Consider the following 8578-nt stretch of genomic DNA (forward strand, 5'->3'; position numbering starts at 1 on the left):
TTGGTGCGAACAAAATGGCGGCCATTTTCCAAAATAGCCAGTTTGGGTTTAGTGATGTATCGCGGTGTCATCAACAAGTAGAGACATTTCTGCGACCAGTGTAGATTAAAGCTGTCACCATTTGAGGAAGATTCTTTACAAGCACACTTTCTTACCGACAATGTCATACTGAAGATTGTGCAGCTAAGTGCAATCTGTTTGTTCGTACAGAGACACGACATATTTGACTATATCCCATGTGTTTATAAGTTTGCAATCAACTGCAACTGGTCAACTTTTTTCATGATTAAACTGAACATTTCCCACGACCTTAGAACGAGTTCAGTGTCACAACCAAATAATGATATTGTATTGCTAGTTCCTTAGCTTGCCATATTTAATATGTGCTGGTGTAAACCAGTTAAAACTGGCTTATATTTCGTTCATATATGAGGAGAAATATTTCCTTCACCTCACTTATAATATTATGCAAAGTCCTGAAATGTCTATACAGAGTGCATGGTGAAATATGTAGGTATCAGTCTGAACGGCCCAAAGATAGTATGTCTTGGTGTTGAACAGGACACTATAAGTAAAGATAACAATAGATGGCAGTTGTGAAGTTAAAATGTTATTAGAGTTATGCTGATTACAAAATTGACTATAGGAACATGAACGCTGCACATTGTTATAAGCAGTCCACATAGTGACGTTCTTGTATTGCTTCTGTATTATCGTAATATAGCTAGAGTAAAGAAAATACTTGTATATCTCATCACATGCAATAACACGAGTTATATTATTAAACCTGGTATACACTAGTATTTGCTATGTTTGACCAGTTAAAGTGTAAACAGGGCTGTATCATGATTTCTATATACTGCTTAACTGGCTACAACACTGTGAGCTCTTTACGAGGTTTACCCAAACAGGCTCTATACAAATTTGCTTTAATTTGCTTTAACGTGTCCAACATTGTTGGTGTGCACCAGTCGGCTTTATTCATTTGCTTCAAAGTGCTCATGTCGTGATAAAGGAGAACCTTGCACAGCACTTTGTAAATGTGTCCAAGTGATGCATCAGATGACTTTAGTGCATGTGTACACCCACCAACACAAGGCATGTCAATTGATAGAACAGTAGTATGTAGTATGTACAACACATTGAGGTCGTTTTGTGAACGACCCTCATGTCTGTTTTGTTCTGTGGTTTTGCTAATCATTCTTTGATTCATACATCCATCGATTCGTTTATTTATTCAGGCTTTTCCGGTCAGGAGTTTGTTAACAAAACTTTGTTACTGAGGAACCAATGGTCTATAGTATGACATATGTTCGGTTTCTTTTATAGTATAATATCAGTATGTTATGTTTAAAAAAAAAAAAAAAATAATAATAATAATAATAAAGTATAATTTGTTTTAGTAAGTTTCAAAACATGCCAACTAAACTTATCATCAATCTAAGCCTAACATTTGAAATTAGCTTCCCATCACTCAGAAAAAACACTTTTGGTGGTATCTGATTGTCATGAAGGTGATGTCACGCCTCTCAGACAATTAACATTTTCTAGCTATTGGTATGCTTAAAGTTGGAATGTCACAAAACATTGTTGTTAAATGTTGTGGTGTTCATTAGTGTCCATCAGAACTTCATTCATTTTTGTGGAAATGATATCAACGGTTAGGAGTGCTACAGAGTTTCTGTATTTAGGGAGCCTAAGTCTGACGTGACGTTTGCATAATGCTCATTTGCAAACAAGAGTGACATCCCGAAACATCCCTGAATTACGAACAATTGGTGTAAGAACTGTACGGAACAGGTCATGTAATTACAAAAACACGTCATGTTACGTCATCAACGATGCATCAAACATGGTTTAGACTTTACTTTATGTTCAGAAGTCACGACTGATTCACCGTAATTGTAACAGATAAATAATACATGTATGACAAACAAAAACGTTTGATTTATATAACAAATATTTTTAGACGTGCAAACCAAACTTATTACCCTTTTAGTCAGCCATTTTGAATGTTGGTCAGCTCGATATCGCGCAGCATTACAAAACAGTTTTAATGAACTCACTGAACCCATAAACATCAGTTTTGAAAATGTCATCTTATATATTCATGAACTGTACACTCTATAGATTAATTTCAGCCATAGTGACATCTGTTATACTTCCGGCCCCGGTAACCAAAAAACAAAACAAACTAAAGCTCCTTTTCAGCCTCTACTGCAGGACTAATAGTACAGTTGTGTCGCATGTAGGTAATGCACTTGCTTAATATCGTTTTTATTTTACAGATCACTTTTATATTTGGGGGTAGTTGCGTTGGTGTTGGTAATGGTGTTGGGAGGGTTGTGGGTTGAAGCTTTGTGGTTGTTTGGGGGGGGGGGGTTGGGGGGGGGGGGTCGAGATGGGTCGAGGTATTTGCTGTTGTAATATATACTAATAAATATATTGATGGTTTGTTGAAATACCTACCAAATATTTGTACTTCACATAAAACTAAATATTCCTCTCTTGGAACCTGAAACTTCACCACTTGTCCTGTTTTATCACATGTTATATTGAATACTGTTGGTGGACCCGGACTACTCGTCCACTGGTAACAGCGACTTTCATCAACAGAAACACTGAGTCCTATTAATCTGTGATGATCTGAAAATAATTAAACAAAACAATCATAGGTATTGGACTACTAGGCTTGGTTATTAGTTAAGCTATAAACAATATATTTAGATTATTATTATAGGAGCTTGTGTGCTGTACTTTGTAACAGGTTTCGGGATTATTGGATTCTCCGACCGGGAGCGAAGGCAATACATGGATTCCAACAAGAGGAAGATAGGCAAGAATTGTTACACATGCCATGCTCTGTCTAACGTTTGAATAAAAGGAAATAAATGTCTGTTTGCCGACACCTGTATATATGTTTGTACGTATTATAGTATGTATGTATGCTGCAAGTTGGTACTACACAGCAACATGTGGACCATAATATATCAGTCAATCATTAGCCAACTGTAGACCCGATATGGGCAAACCCGAAATGTGGAAGGCCGTTCACATTCAGGACGGCCAAGGGCCATGACTAGTCTATTGTCGCCTTTTAAGGGCATATACTTTGATCAGTCGAAGTGAATCAGCAAATCAAATCGCAAACCACTTCTGTGTAGCTGTTGTAGGAATGGGACTGGATTCCCCCAAATGCTATTGAACGTTTAATCAGGAGAATGGCTCGTTCGATTTGCACATGCTTGGCAAACTTCGGGGGTTTTACTCATTATTAGTGTATGGAAGACAAGCTTAACTTCCATAATAACAACCCTTGTTGCATATCTAGATCATGTCTGGGCATACTTCATTCACCTGGTTTGAATTTTGTTTGTCACATCACTATATCTGTTTTGCCATTAATTATTATTCTGACACATATTACATAAACTCTGTTATATTGTCATTTTATAATATTGCCTACCTATTTATAAATATATATATATATACTACCGACAAAAAATAAGGGAACGACTGATGTGAATGTAACTATCGTTGACATGCACTGTTACAATACAGTGGCGTTGCATCTGAACACTTCATCTGATCAAAATGAAATTTCACATCATGCATGAACAGCATGTGATGCACGTGCACACAGAAGAACACGTGTATGTGCTTATGGTGGAACTCACAAACACCGATGCAAGTGATGTAATTGCATGCGTGAAAATGGTCCCAAAACGATACCTTAATGAAGAGACGAAATGGCGAATTGTCGGTACGATAGAGGGAGGTACGTCAATATCCCAAGTTGCCCGAATGTTTGGTAAATCAAAAAGTGTAATTTCCAGATTGTGGGATAAGTACCGTCAACCTGGCGTGGATGCAACGAGACCTGGGCGTGGCAGGCCTAAAAAGACGACACCTGGACAAAATCGTACCATAACATTAATTGCTCTACGCAATAGATTCAAATCAGCTGCTGCTATCAACAGTGAATTCCGTACAATAACAGGAAGGCGAATTTCAACATCGACCGTCAAGAACAGACTCTACAAAGCCCGCCTGAAAGCAAGGCGTCCTCTGAAGGGTGTGACCCTAACAGCTCACCATAGGCGGCAACGATTACGGTGGGCTAGGCAACACCAGGGACGGACTGTGCGACAATGGCGTTACACCATGTTTACAGACGAATCGAGGTTCTGCCTGAGATTCACAGATGGCAGAAAACGTTGTTGGCGACGTAGCGGCGAGAGATATGCCCGAGCTACAATTCTAGACCATGATCGGTATGGGGGTGGTAGTGTCATGGTGTGGCGAGGGAACACACATGGCAGGCGAACAGATTTGATTATTGTTAATGGAAATTTGACTGGCCAGAGATATCTGGACCAAATTTTGCGTCCTGTCGTTGTTCCAGTGGCGAGAAATATTGGCAGAAATTTTGAATTTCAAGACGACAATGCAAGACCACATCGTGCTCGGATAGTCACCGATTACCTACGACAACAAGGCATACCGACAATCGACTGGCCCGCTAAGTCCCCCGATATGTCCCCTATAGACCACCTGGGGGACGTTCTTGGGCGGAGAGTGTACGCCAGGGACCCAGCACCCGCCAACGTGGCCCAGCTTGCGGTAGCCCTTCAGAATGAATGGCGGGCAATACCCAGGGCAACCATACGTACATTAATCAACAGTATGCCATCAAGGTGTCGAGCATGCATCGCCCAAAATGGTGGACACACCAGATATTGATATACACGGCCCAAATTGGTTTTCCAGACGTTAATCGAAATAAAACATTCACTATAATTTCACCCGTTTCCTTATTTTTTGTCGGTAGTATATATGTATATGCATATCGTGGTCTAATAAAGATTATAATGTTCTTAGCGTCATTTACTCCGTACCGAGAAAATCGATGTTAATGCTTTAACTCAATGGAACTTCAGGCTTCAAAGCATCACATGGTGTTTAAAATTGTAAAATTTGATTTGGACTAAGAACATTACGACATACAACTAAACTGTTTGTCAATTGCTAGTCACATCACTATATCTGTTTTGCCATTAATTATTATTCTGACACATATTGCATAACCTCTGTTATATTGTCATTTTATAATATTGCCTACCTATTTATGAATATATGTATATGCATATCCTGGTCTAATAAAGATTATAATGTTCTTAGCTTCATTTACTCCGTACCGAGAAAATCGATGTTAATGCTTTAACTCAATGGAACTTCAGGCTTCAAAGCATCACATGATGTTTAAAATTGTAAAATTTGGACTAAGAACATTGCGACATACAACTAAACTGATTTTTTCAGAACTGTAATGGTTTACGACAATGGTATCAATGGAAACACAAATTCATAAACGGGTGCACATTCTTTAAAAGAACACCAAAAAGCAACAACAATCAAAAGGTAAATATATTGACCTCAGTTCAGGAATGTTTTGTTCCTGGGCAATATCAAAGGCTTCTCCATTCTGGATCAAAATTACTTTCCGATAATCTTGTAGTAATTCTGATCAACAGGTGTGTATTGGCAACAGTAAGTACGCCATTAACATTATAAATCTCTATAGGCACTACACAGAGCAAATATGTGAGGCGATGCCGGTGTCGCGAAATATATTCGCCCCCCTAGAAAATAGCCGGCCGGCGATTCTATTTCGAAATAAAATCGCCCCCGGCGAATTTATTTCGAAATAGAATCGCCGGCCGGCGGATTTATTTCTCCACTCCAAATATTTTCGCCCCCCCCCCTCCCCCCTATATAATGTGTTATATATAGGACGATGATCTATTTCCACCATAGTCCATACGCATACAAATTATGTGGTGTCTTTAATAGTGATCGAAAAAAGAGAGAAATATCCTTATTTATTACATATCCATTCAATCTTAGTATAGTAATAAAGACCATTCCGATCCGTGCAATTAAAAAATATTTTATTGAACATATGTCCAATAAAAGCCTGAACTATTTTTGGGGGAATCCCCCATATTATTGTTTGAGAGTTAGTTCCCTTGAATGTTTATTATTATTTTATTATTTTAATAATTTTAAAATAAATAAATAAACTAAAGAAGGTATGTAATAAATACAGAACTTCACATACGTTTTTTTCGCTCCTATTTATTGCACTTGTTTATTGTGCGCAAGAATATATACCACTCGACCGCTACGCGGTCTCGTGCTATAGATTTTTCTTGCGCACAATAAACTCGTGCAATAAATAGGAACGAAAAAAAAACGTATGTGAAGTTCTGTGTATATATTACACTTTTTGGAAACAGTTCTCAAGCGAATTACTCTCTAATTATACAACATTACATTAGAAGAATACCCTCTATTTTACCTTTAGTTTACACTGTCTATGATTATAATTAATTTCTATCTATAGTATAGAGACTATAGACGATATTTTATTTCTTTATTTCATTTGTGAATGCAGTGCCCCGATTTCCTCCATAAGGTATTCATACGTCATGCATTTTAAAACATTTCAGAAAGACATTAATCCATGGATATGATTTGAATAAAAAACATATACTCTCCGTCAAATATATAAAACTCAGATAATATGTTTCGCTTGTAGTGACGACTTCTATTGTAAACTGAATTATATAATTATAGGGGTCACTTTATTATCCATTATACAAGTGATTCTACTGATGTAGTGGCGTATATGTAAAATATCATCTAAGAACATCATTTTAGTAGCGTTATAACAGATATAAAATGTTTAGTACCACCACATTAAGACAGGTGTTTACTGTTTGCAGAAAGGAAACAAACAATTCTTGAAGAAGTATCTAGCTATAAACTTTCATTATATTTGCTTACAAATATTTGACAATTCAAATGCATAATTAATAGGCTACATTATTCCAGTAACTGAAGTTGGATGTGTGCGTGTGTATGTGCGTGTGTTTATCTTTGCGAGGGTCTGTATCATATGTGTATATGTATGTATATGTGCGTGTGTGTGTCTATGTATGTGTGTGTGCGCGTGTGTGGCATGCTCACGTGTATAAAACATAACAGTGATATAAATATGTTCAACAATAATTTACCTGAATATTGTTCATTAAATGACAGAATAACTAAAAATGAGTAAGGGGCGAATATTTTATGGGGGTGATTCTATTTCGTGGGTCGGGGCGATTCTATTTCAAGGGGGGAGGTTTTATTTCGAAATAGATTCGCCGGGGGGCGAAAATGTTACGGGGGCGCTACATAAATTCACCGGTTGTGATTCGGTCAGCTCTTTCAGGGGTATTGGAAATATTAAACCTATCAAGTTGTTACTGAAATCTCCTGCATACTGTGATGAAGCATTTGGGAGAGGACTGGAATGTTGACGATAATCTGTTGGTCTGGTGTAAAAAGTTCACCTGTGCACTGTATGGGAAATCCAAGTTGGAAAGCGTAGACGAAGTGGGATACTTAATGCTCAAGTGAAAGTGTGCTGGTGATATTTCAGTTGACAGTACCGATGACCTGGCTAGATTGACTCCGAGTAGGGCGTACTTGGGAGAACATGTTGCTCGATCAAACTATCAGACAAGAATATGGAAAATGGCAAATGTTGCCATTCATGAGATCCCCAAACCCTGGGAAGGACATGGATGGAAAGAGGATAGAGAACCAATTTGGTGTGAAGATGAAATGATCTTACCACACAAACTAATTGATGTGTTGACGAGAGTTGCAACAGAACTGTAATAATCTGATGATGAAACACGAGAATAGGTATATGCTGCAGATAGTGATACAGATAGCTCGTCGGATGAGGACTAAAACAGTAAAAGTGACATTTGTGATAAAGGAGTACTGAGAGATTATATTATACTGTGGGCATTCAGAGAAAGGACATTATTAGCAGATTGGATTGTGTAAATAAGTGCTATCTAAGGCGTTAGAGAGTTCCTATGATATATATATATATATATATATATATATATATATATATATATATATATATATATATATATATATATATATATATATATATATATATATATATATATTCCTACTGAGACTAAAATAAAAACAGGTGCTTATAAATCTCTTCCAAAAGTTGACATAGGGTCCAATTGAAGTTATTCACATAAAACAATGACAAAGAAGACATTCCTGAGGGGAACACGTGACGCGTTTTCATTTTCCGTGTTCCCACACTCTATCTCGTGCGATTTCTACTGCTTTAAAACGGGTATTGTTTTTCGCCAGCTACATAATAAATAAGAAAATAGTGGTTACGGTGAATGTTGAGGGGGATGCATAGTGGGTCCTCCTGCCTGCCCCCCCCCCCCCCCCCCCCCCCCTCCCCCGTGTAAATGCTTTTCCAACAATTTAAAATCCAGTAATAAAAATTAATATAATATGATTTAATAGCTGTCGATTAAATCGAGTTATCAAAGGAACCCTTAATTTAGTTCTACTTAAGACTATAGTACTGTCGGAAATAGAATAAAAATGATGTTCGTCGATTGTTTCTTACATATTAAACTAACAAGTAAATATTGTGTAAATACCCATTCAATGATACTTTACCTAATTTAGCATTTAC

Source organism: Gigantopelta aegis, chromosome 1 (genome assembly GCF_016097555.1).
Source record: "Gigantopelta aegis isolate Gae_Host chromosome 1, Gae_host_genome, whole genome shotgun sequence".
NCBI lineage: Eukaryota > Metazoa > Mollusca > Gastropoda > Neomphalida > Peltospiridae > Gigantopelta > Gigantopelta aegis.